Below are 11655 nucleotides of genomic sequence, written 5' to 3' on the forward strand. Positions count from 1 at the left end.
GTCAGCACAGGGTAAAGAACAGGAAACTAGCTGAGAACAGACTGATTTGTGTGCTGATGCAGCATCCTCATGCATTCTTAAATTCACACAGTGGGTAAGGATCCGAAAGCGACTGACTATGTATCTGGGAGGAGAGGCCATGTGTGACATGGACAAGAAGAGGAAAGAATGGGCATAGTGTACAATTCATGGTGGGTTTTACTGTTTTCATGAGCTAAATAACTTAACAATTAGACTCAGTGGATATTTCACCCCATTCTTCAACTCCTCTCTGAATTTACACTGGGTCCCTGCATAAATAAACGGATTAATGCAGGAACTCAAAAACTGAAGCATATATCCATTTTCCTCCAGAATAAATGTTGAGTCACTGAAATCGGAACCTGAAAAAAAAGTAACGTTCGCAATTCAGACATAGATGATCGTTATAAAATATAACAAATAAAGCAGGATGAAACTGCCCGAGATGGCAAAGAGTAAAACAATGGACTTTCTCCTCTTCTCCATCTCTGGGTCACTCTGAGTCTCTCCATTGCTGTGGGCTCGGAGTCTCCTGCGAGCTGTACTGGCTGCTAGAATATATCTGACAGTCAGAGCATTGAACAGTAAAATTAGAATGAATGGGAGACAAGGGGTTAAAATGACGACAATCCAGTCAAATGCGGCCCATGCAGGTGAGGTATAAAATATTAATTTTACACTACAGAACCAGGGTACATTGTTAAGTATGTGCAAAGGTTCATATATAAAATAAAAGAAAGTGTTTTTTAGACAGCTCAGGGTGGACACAATTCCTATAACCCGCGCTGCCGTTTTCTCAGTGCAATATTTTATTTTTAGTTGTTGGCAACAAATGGCCACAAATCGATCAAAAGTGAAAGCGACCGTTAACCAGGCAGAACAGTTAATGGAAGCATAGATGACGGCAATACGGAGGCTGCATAGGGGTGTGATGGACAGGAAACTGTATGGGAAATAAATACCAGAAATCCGGTTTAATATCACCGCAGTGATAATGAGAAGGAGATCCATCACAGCCATGGATACCAGGTAGTAAGTGATACATCTGGAGAGACCGCATTTTCCTCGGGACAGGATTGCAATCACTGCCAAGTTAGCAGTAAGAAAGAGGAAGAGAGAGACTGAGAGAAAAATGGAGAGTATATGTGTCCCAACAAAATCAGCCATTTTACAGGTTTGTGTGCGAAATCTACAGCCTTGATGCATGATCCTGAGTGGAAAACTATCGCTTAAGCTATGTGCACGTGTTACTGTGTTCATACCAAATAATCTGGTTAAAAATACAACAGACCAATTATATCAAAACGTAAAATAAAGCATTGATACATCACAGAGAACAAGACGGCATCAAAATCATATCAAAACCAACAGGAGAACATCAAATACACATGAAAAATAATAGATCAGCAAATAATTACCGAAAATATTGAAGAGGCATATCACACAATAGAACAATAAGTGTGAGGATGCAGTGATAACTCTGAGCTCTGCATCTGACAGTAACCTGAGATCATCAGTGCAATTTGAATCTGTAGAACTGGCAGATGATGAGGTGTCATAATAAGAAAGGTACCTTCTACCATGCAACACTTCCTTAATACTACATTGTGCGATTGTGAGAAATGATCAGATTGATTCTTTAGTGGATACTGAAATTAAAAGTATGTGTGGCAGATGCGTCAGATGCCACCAATTATGTGGCCTCTCAAAATATGAAGAAAATAGTAATGCCAGTCCGGGCCATTGCTAGGTACAAGGAGCAGAAGGAAATTTCAGGACTCAGCATTGGCCACTGTTGAACAATCAGTAGCAGCTAATGTGGAAGAGAAGAGCTGGACTGAATCAATGCGTATTAGAGACTAACAGCAGAAACACAGAGCGCTGTGAGTTTGGGGCAAATATAGATCATTCATAAAACGCTCACTGTTGTGTTGCTCGTATTTCTGTCAACATGTCTGTGCCTAATAAAGTCCTTTCAATAAATGCATTCAACAGATTCAGTTTGGAATTATTCAATGCTTAAATTCTGTGCATCAATGAATCATTTGTGGCAATTAATCTGTCACTGTTAATGTCAATAACACAATAGAACTGCAAGTACACCCTGATAACAGTGCGATAATATACCCACAGTAAAAGTGTCAAAAGCACAATAGAACTGTATTTACTCTGTGATAACAGTGTAATAATTCATCCACAGTAACAGTTTCAATAACACATTAGAATTACGTTTATACTGTGATAACAGGGTGATATTTCACCCACAATAAACAGTGTCAATGACACAATGGAGGTAAATTTACACTCCAATAACAGTCTGTTTAATTTAACTACAGGAATAGAGTCTATGACAGAATAGAATACATTTACATCGTGGCGTAACAGCAGGAAATGGGAGAACTTATTTAGTTTAAGTGATGGAATGGCACTGGTCAAAGGAAGAGTATATACTGTATATATAAAATATATATAAATTGGCTAGCTGAAAGAAGACAGAGGGTGGTGGTTGATGGAAAATGTTCATCCTGGAGTTTAGTTTCTAGTGGTGTACCGCAAGGATCTGTTTTGGGGCCACTGCTGTTTGTCATTTTTATAAATGACCTGGATGAGGGTGTAGAAGGGTGGGTTAGTAAATTTGCGGATGACACGAAGGTCGGTGGAGTTGTGGATAGTGCCGAAGGATGTTGTAGGTTACAGAGGAACATAGATAGGCTGCAGAGCTGGGCTGAGAGATGGCAAATGGAGTTTAATGTGGAAAAGTGCGAGGTGATTCACTTCGGAAGGAGTAACAGGATTGCAGAATACTGGGACAATGGGAAGATTCTTGGTAGTGTGGATGAGCAGAGAGTTCTTGGTGTCCAGGTACATAAATCCCTGAAAGTTGCCACCCAGGTTAATAGAGCTGTTAAGAAGGCATATGGTGTGTTAGCTTTTATTAGTAGGGGGATCGAGTTTAGGAGCCACGAGGTCATGCTGCAGCTGTACAGAACTCTGGTGCGGCCGCACCTGGAGTATTCTGTGCAGTTCTGGTCACCGCATTATAGGAAGGATGTGGAAGCTTTGGAAAAGGTGCAGAGGAGATTTACTAGGATGTTGCCTGGTATGGAGGGAAGGTCTTACGAGGAAAGGCTGAGAGACTCGAGGTTGTTTTCGTTAGAGAGAAGGAGGAGAAGAGGTGAATTAATAGAGACATATAAGATAATCAGAGGGTTGGACAGGGTGGATAGTGAGAGCCTTTTTCCTCGGATGGTGATGGCAAACACGAGGGGACATAGCATTAAATTGAGGGGTGATAGATATAGGACAGATGTCAGAGGTAGTTTCTTTACACAGAGAGTAGTAGGGGCGTGGAACGCCCTGCCTGCAACAGTAGTAGACTCGCCAACTTTAAGGGCATTTAAGTGGTCATTGGATAGACATATGGATGAAAATGGAATAGTGTGGGACAGATGGTTTCACAGGTCGGCGCAACATCGAGGGTGGAAGGGCCTGTACTGCACTGTAATGTTCTATGTTAAAGGGGAGGAATGGCACTATTAAAGGGGTGAAATTTTATCGTGAATGACGAGGAATTATGTCAGCGAAGGGAAGAAAGTATATTGTTAAAATGGAGAATTAATACTGTTAAAGTAGAAAAAAATACTGTAAAAGGAGAGAAATTATACCAATTAAAACAGAGAAATTTTCTCATTGTAAAGGGGAGAAATTACATTGTTACAAGGGAGAAATTATTCCATTAAATAGGAGAATGGATATCGGTAACGTCGAGAAGCATTAAGCATGATACCACAAAGCAATGATTTCCGTAATTAATAAATATCTGCACTAGTTTACCTGGGACTCCAATAGATGCAAGGATGGGATAGTAAATGGCAAACACGAGACCTTTTGGTGTTCCGTGCATTTCTATCAGAAGCCCTGAACGTGTTCTGTACTACACTGAAAGATTGTTACATTTATACCCGATGTCAGGCTCCAGGGTGATAATTAGATGGTTTAGTGTTTTACATTCATTACACTAATTGAGAAAAAAAGCAGATTAGTGCAGCTGCTGCAGGAGTCGTTAGCTTGTTTTGATGTAATGAGATGTTTTTCAAGGGATCTGATATAGCTTTAAAGTGAAATACCCAGAGTGTGCAAAGTGATTCCAGTTACATTTCTTCATAAACAATAATGAAAGGTAAAATAGGCGTTTGCAATGGCGCAACTGAACGTTGTACACGAGGAATTATCGGGTTAACCGCACAATGTTGAGTTCAGAAGCACAAGAAATAACTGACCAGAGATATTCTGGTCCTAAAGGGGAAAAAAAGCCAAGTTTGCACCATTGATTTGCACCATGGTTCAATCCATATGGTCACGAGTCACATGCAAAGTGGTTACACTTACACAATGCAGTTAACACGACTGTGTGCATTCAGTGTGGACATGTCCAGTTAAGCATGGTTACATTCGGTGTGTACAGGCCCAGTTCTTCACGATTACATTTAGTGCCGACTTGTCCTGTTTAGTGTAGTTTTTGTTCAATGCATACAGGTCCTATTCTGCCTGTAGAAATTCAATGTAAACTGGCCCACTTCAGCATAGTTTGGTTATATTCAGTATGGACAGATGATGCCCAGGTTTGGGCGCTTATATTCAGTGTGGAGAAGTTCAGTTCAGCAAGGTTACATTCAGTGTGGACTGGTCCATTTCGGCACAGTCACATTCTGTGTTAACCAGTCCAGATCAAAGTGGTTACATTCATTCTGCACAGGCTCATTTCCACATGCTTATATTCTTAGTTGACAAGATCTTATTCAGCAGGGTTACATTCGGTATCCATAGGTCCACCTCAACACGGTTACTGCTAGAGTGGGCTGGTCCACATCAGTTTAATGTGAAATAAAACGCTCATCTCGTCTGTGGTAACAGATTCTGCCTGACCTGCTGAGCATATCCAGCACTTTATGTTTTTACTTCGGATTTCTAGCAGCTGCTGTATTCTGCTTTTATATTTAGTGTAGACAGGACCAGTTCACCAAAATTTCACTCAGGGCATGAGTGTGAGCATGGGCAGCTAAGCACGGTTATATTCAATTTGCAAAGGAGCAGTCACGTTCTGCTAATTTCTTTGCGAACTGATTCTTGTCAGCATGTGTACATGTACCGTGAAAATGCTCACTCAGTCTCTTCCCATCTCCATCCATGAGACTTCACTTACCATCCGCTACATTGACAGTTTTCGGCTTCCTGGTCCTAACCCTTTCCTTTTCACCATGGACAGTCCATCACTCTACCCCTTCATCCCCCATCAAGATGATCTCTGATGATTTCCTACTGAACGGTGACCCAATCATTGCCCACGCATCAGTACCTTTCTCCGGTTGTCTGAACTTGTTCTTACTTTGAATAACTTCTCCTGCAACTTCACTCGTTCCGTTCAAATAAAAACTATTTCTATGGAATTCTGCAGGGTCCCAGCTATGTCTGCCTTTTTGTAGGATATGTGAAACATTCGCTGTTCCAGTCCTACTCAGGCCCCTCCCTCACCTCGCTTTTGGTATAATAATGACTGTATTAGTGTTGTTTCTTGCTCTCACCCTGAATTGGAAAATATCATTAGCTTTGGTTCCCATTTCTACCCTTCCCACGCCTTCACATAGTCCATCTCTGTCATTTCTATTCCCTCCACGACTTCGCTGTGTCCATTTCTGGATATCGGCTATCGATCAATATTCATTATAATCCCAACAATTCCCTCAGCTTCCTTGGCCATACTTCCTCATATTGTGTTTCCTCCATTCTCTCATTGCATCTGTTCTTTCCATGCTTGAGCTTTGGATATGTCTTCATTGTCCCCCAGCCAAGAATTTCCACCCCACCATGTTCGACAAAGCCCAGGACTGTGTCCATCCCATTTTCTGCACTTCTGCTCTCATCCCTTCCTCCTTCTCATAACCTCGATAGAGTTCCTCATGTCCTCACCTAGCACTCCACTAGGTTCTACAATCAACAGACCTTCCTTTCCCATTTTCCACCACGCCCAGCCTGATGCCAACATCAAATACATCTCCCCACCCTACCCTTTCTGCATGCAGAAGCTGCCGTTTGGTCCGGGTCACTCTTGTCTACCCCTATGTCTCCCCAACACCTCCTTCCTTCTCCTCGGCAACATCTCATGCAAGTGCAGAAATTGCAGCACCCACCCTTCTCACTGTCCAGGGCCCCAAAAACCCTTTCCAAGTGAAATAGTGTGTTACTTGCACTTCTGTCCATTTAGTATGCTGCATTTGCTGCTCCAGATGCAGTTTCCTCTACACTCAGCATCCCAATTGTAGATTGGGTGATCGCTTTGCAAAGAACCTCCATTCAGTCCGCAAAGTGATCTCGAGTTTCGCGTCACTTGTCATTTTAATTCTCTTCTCCGCTCCCACTTTGACACTTCGGTCCTCGGTCTCCTAAACTGTCCCAATGAAACTCAACGTAAGGTCGAGGAACAGCACCTCTTCCTTTGATTAGGCATTTCACACCCTTCTGGATTCAACATAGAGTTCAACAATTTCAGATCATAACCACTGCCCCCATTTTCTCTTTTTTGTTGTGTTTTTGTTATTTATTTTGTTTTTGGGCAGCAGCTCCTTTTGATCTTTCTGATTATTTCCATTTACACTAAATCGAGACATTAGCTTTTACTCTTTACTTGTCCTATTACCATATCCTATTGCCTTGCACCACCGTCCCTTTGTCCTTTAATCTCTCGTGCCTTTATTACAGACCTTCTCTTTTGTTCTTTGCGACCCCACCCTTTTCCTGCTTCTTGTTTAAAACCTTTCATATCTGATGATGACTTTGACTTCAATTATATCATATTATGAAAGTGCTTCCATTTTTAAGTGGATTCATTGGAGGACTGACGTGATTCCATAGATGCTGGACTTTTTTGAAGGCTCGCTGGATGGACTCTGCTTAAAAACAAAATTTACTAGATTCACACATCTTCAGTTAAGTAAACAACAGGCGCCTTCTGACTATGGTAGTTGTTCACAAGAGAGGTGACATGTCATGATTTATGGTGGTCAAGAGTTGGTCATTTTGAATATTGTTTTGAGTCAGTTAGGTTTGTATTCTGCTGAAAGAAACACCCAGCTCATCTATTCTCCACTTCTCTGAGAACCCTGCAAAAAAAAAATCTAGTATGTGCTAGCTGTAATTCCTGATGATGCATTTCTCCTGAGAGGAGTTTGGAAGACTTCCTTTCGACATGTCCTCAAAAAAATTGCTTCTAAAGAGATCCCAGTGACCTGGTATACTCGGACTTCATCTACAGCACAACATATTGCATTCTTTTTATTCAAGAATTAAGTAGCACTTGGACCAAAGCATCTTTATTTTTCCTTTAACCAATGTGTGTGCATGCGTGTGTGGGTGCTGTGTATTTGGAAGGGAATATATATATATATATATATAGACATATATATTCTGTCATTTTTCAAACTGTGTATTAAAGCTTTGCTTCTTTACTGAATACGTTGTCTTTTATAACAAATTAATACTTTTGTTGTTGATGAAAGAAACCTGGTTGGTGGATTTTATTCTGAAACTAAAATAGGTTCAGTATATAATTGGCCGCATTGGTAACTGGGTACGCATCTAAATATATGTTCTGAGCTGTGGAGAAGTGAAACTAAAGAAAGGCAGTGCACTCCTCGAGCCTTTGTCGAAACTATCATTACTGAACATGTACTGAACCTCTTCTATAATTGTGACCAATTTACTGGGCTTGAGTCTGTAGCAGTTTTGTTTAATTGGTTTAGTTTCCCCTACCATCAACCGCATGAATCGACAGTGATGTATATCTGGCTTATCTGCACCTACCGGCTTACACACCATCAGTAAGTCAGTTATTTATTTCCTCTGGTGCTCAGGTAGGTGTTGTAGCACCTCACTAAGACCCTATAACACCTCTGTGTTTGTAATCCTCACTGCAGGAGGCTCAATCTGGAAAACTCAATCTCAGGCTCAGCCTTTGGTTTATCCCATGCATCAGTGTCACCATCTACATTCTCTACCACTTGTGCTACAGCTACACAATCTACAAGAACACTGCCAAATGCTTTGGCAAATGCATATATTGGCATTAATGGCGCTTGTTTAATCGAAAGCTACAATTTCCCAATCATATGACATGTGTGATATGTCTGACACAAGTCAAACACATCATTGTGCAGCTTTGGCTAGTAAAAATGGATCATTACTCTGGCCTATATCTTCTGAATATTCAAAAGACCTGCAACTGGAATGTCATGGGCAATTCTCAACATTTCCCTGCAGTAGCAAGGAGGGAAACCAATTTGATGAGCTGCAGCCCGATCCTCAAAGGCGGACATTTGGGGAGGTCTCCACTTCCTCATAAGAATGCCATTCTTGACACAATAATACTCAGTGACCTGTTCAGCCTCTCCTTCAGAAAACGACATCTGAGCCAAAAGTCCTAAGTCAGGGTCTGCCTGTTGTGCTTCAATCAAGGAAGATCTGCTAAGCAGAAAAACAAAACAAAACAAAACACCATATTAGCATTGGAGCTTTTACAACCAAACTCTTCATCCAAATCCTTGATAAGAGTTTGAGACAACTGAACACCTGAATTGACCACCACAACAAATGAAGCCTTCTCATCGTACTTAACTATGAGTGGAATCTAGTTACATCGCAATACGGGAATATTCCAGAATGCTCTTCCAGGAAAACCTCAGTTTCAGCAACGTCTGCTGGATTTTCTGAAATTACTGGCAATGCCACTACCTTATCCCCAGCGAAGTGATTTCCTAGCAGAAAATCTACCCGCTCAATAGACCAAATTGGATTGACACCAACGGCAACAGGACCAGTGACCAAATCAAGTATTAAATTAACCCTATAAAAGAGAACGGATCGGTAGGTTCACCAATCCCTTAGATTACCATATTTGCATTCGACACACTGCCAGGGAAAAATGAATTCATGTCACCTGCCAACATCAGTGACAGTAGCATCCCTGTATCTCTAAGGATAACAATTGGCTTATCTACCACACCACATGACTCTGGAGATAATTCACCCTGAAACAGAAAACTTCTATAGACTACTGAAACCTGATTCACTCTATCCATGAATGTTGGAGTAATTACCAGCTTGCTGTGAACGTTATCCTCCCAGACAGTATTTCCTGGGAGGGCACCATTCAACCAAACACATGCTACAAGTTTATTTTTCCACTTCCAACACTCAACCTTCACATGTATTTTCTCATAACAAAAACAGCATGTTGGTCTCCTTGAACCAAACCTTTCCGCTTGGCTTTCCCGATGTCAAATACCGGCTCATCAAAGTGGAGAACCCCGAGAAAAGCTGCCGCAAGTATCCAGCATCTCCCGAGGAGAACAAACAGGGCAAGGTCATTATTCTCGAAGACTATGCAGATCCATTCGATGTTAAACAGGCTGGAGTGGCCCAGGTCGGACAAGAGAAAGTTACCGAGAATGATAGTTACATGGAACATTATGAAGCCCAGAAAATGATGGCAGGTAATAAATCTGCTGTGAGCTGCACTGAATCCAATGGATCACTTATCTTATTATCATATTGTACTCTGCTGCCGCCCGAGAAAGCTCACCGCGTAAGGTGGGTGACAGCTTCGAGTGCCGGTACCAGCAGGAATTCACCGACATTGCACTACAGATGCACCTCGAGCTGCATCAGAATACCTGAACGAAATCAGCTACAACAAAGGCAAGGTCTCCTTCCATGCTGGACACTGCGGGACACTGATATCGAGGAGGCCGCGCAAGCTGTGGGCTGGCCTGTTCACCAGGGTTGCGATCCACTTGTTGATGAAGACAATGCAGATGGAAGCAAACAGATTCACCGACAGCCCGATTACCCTAATGTGGTCCTTTCTTAAGGGCATTACTACTTACCAATTAATGAAGGTACCTCACCAGCATTCAGATCACTACAGGACAATGGTGGGAACTGATGAAATGTTTTATTAACTGCACCCCCTTCCTCCACCCCCTCCTACCCCTTCCGCCTTCCTCCACCCCCTCTCCCCCGCTTCCCCTTCCCAGCTACCCCCTCGCGCTCCCCTCCCAGCTCACCCATCTCGCGCCCCCTCCCCCACCCCCTCACACCCCCTTCTCAGCTGGCCCCTCGCACCATCTTCCCTCCACCCCTTCCCACCACACCCCTCCCCCACCGCACCCACTTCGCCCCAACTACTCCCACCGGAATCCACCCATCCCTGAGCAGGGACCCTAACAGCCCCACTTCCTCGTGGGCTTCTCGGGAGAGACCAAGGCTAAGGGAGTAAACCCTAACAGAAAACCTGGAGTGGAACCCCAAAGGCGTTCATGTGGCACCTTTGGCATGTTTCCGGCAGTTCCTGCAGCCATACTGGTGCCAAGCGACGTGCTCTGCACTCCTCTGGACCCCACCAGGAAGACGAGAGGGGGGTTTTGACACCAGGCAACTCACAACCTCCATACATCCGCCCAGGCATGCGCCATGGAGAGGTCACTCCATAGTCACCTCACAGCGACCAAAACAACCCAGAAGGCAGCAGTCTCGGGGTACAGGTCCAGCTCAATTGGCGTAGAGATTGGGCACCACCGGTTGCCTATGTCGGTGAGAGAGGTGATCGCATCTCACTGGACAGCTACCGCCCGACTCAGACCGGGCAGCCCCCGGTCAGTAAGGTTCTGTCCCGCCACAGTCCACTAGCTTCAATGGGTGCTTGGAGCTCAGGGTTATTGCCCGAAAAGTGGACTACAACATCGCACCAAACAGCACGACAAAAAAGGAAAGAAGATACCAGCCCTTCGTTTTGTAAGCTGGAACGTCAGAACTATGTGTGCTGGCCTGTCGGAAGACCTTACACAAATCAACGATTCTCGGAGGACCGCCATCATCAACAACGAGCTCAGTAGACTCAATGCGGACATTGCAGCACTTCAGGAGACACATCTCCCTGCGAGCGGACCTCTAAGAGAGCAAGATTACACCTTCTTCTGGCAGAGTAGGGATCCTGAAGAACCAAGACAGCATGGAGTGGACTTTGACATCAGAAACTCTTTGCTCAGCATGATAGAAGCACCCTCAAATGGCTCAGAACGCATACTGTCCATCCGACTGCTCACCACCTCTGGTCCAGTACACCTACTCAGCATCTATGCTCCAACACATTGCTCCCCACCTGAAGCTAAAGACCAGTTCGATGAGCAACTCCATAATATTATTAGTAGCATCCTCAATACCGAACATCTGTTCCTGCTGGGGGACTTTAATGCCAGGGATGTGGCCGACTATAACTCATGGCCCTCCTGCCTTGGGCGCTATGGCACTGGAATGATGAATGAGAATGGACAGAGATTGCTTGAGTTGTGTACCTATCATAACTTCTGCATCACCAACTCGTTCTTTCATACTAAACCCTGACACCAGATTTCTTGGAGGCACCCAAGATCACGTCGTTGGCACCAGCTGGACCTCATCATCACAAGGCGAGCCTCTTTAAACAGCATTCAAATCACACGCAGCTTCCACAGTGCGGACTGCAACACCGACCACTCCCTGGTGTGCTGAAAAGTTAGACGCAAATCAAAGAAGCTGCATCAC

General features: G+C 43.6%; 1 pseudogene; it reads right to left on the bottom strand.

Moving 5' to 3' along the window:
* Positions 1 to 207: 207 nt before the first annotated feature.
* Positions 208 to 3925, bottom strand: LOC137348529 (thyrotropin-releasing hormone receptor-like; annotated as a pseudogene).
* Between the last annotated feature and the right edge of the window lie 7730 nt (positions 3926 to 11655).

This window comes from Heterodontus francisci, chromosome 34, assembly GCF_036365525.1.
Source record: "Heterodontus francisci isolate sHetFra1 chromosome 34, sHetFra1.hap1, whole genome shotgun sequence".
In the NCBI taxonomy this organism is placed as follows: Eukaryota; Metazoa; Chordata; class Chondrichthyes; order Heterodontiformes; family Heterodontidae; genus Heterodontus; species Heterodontus francisci.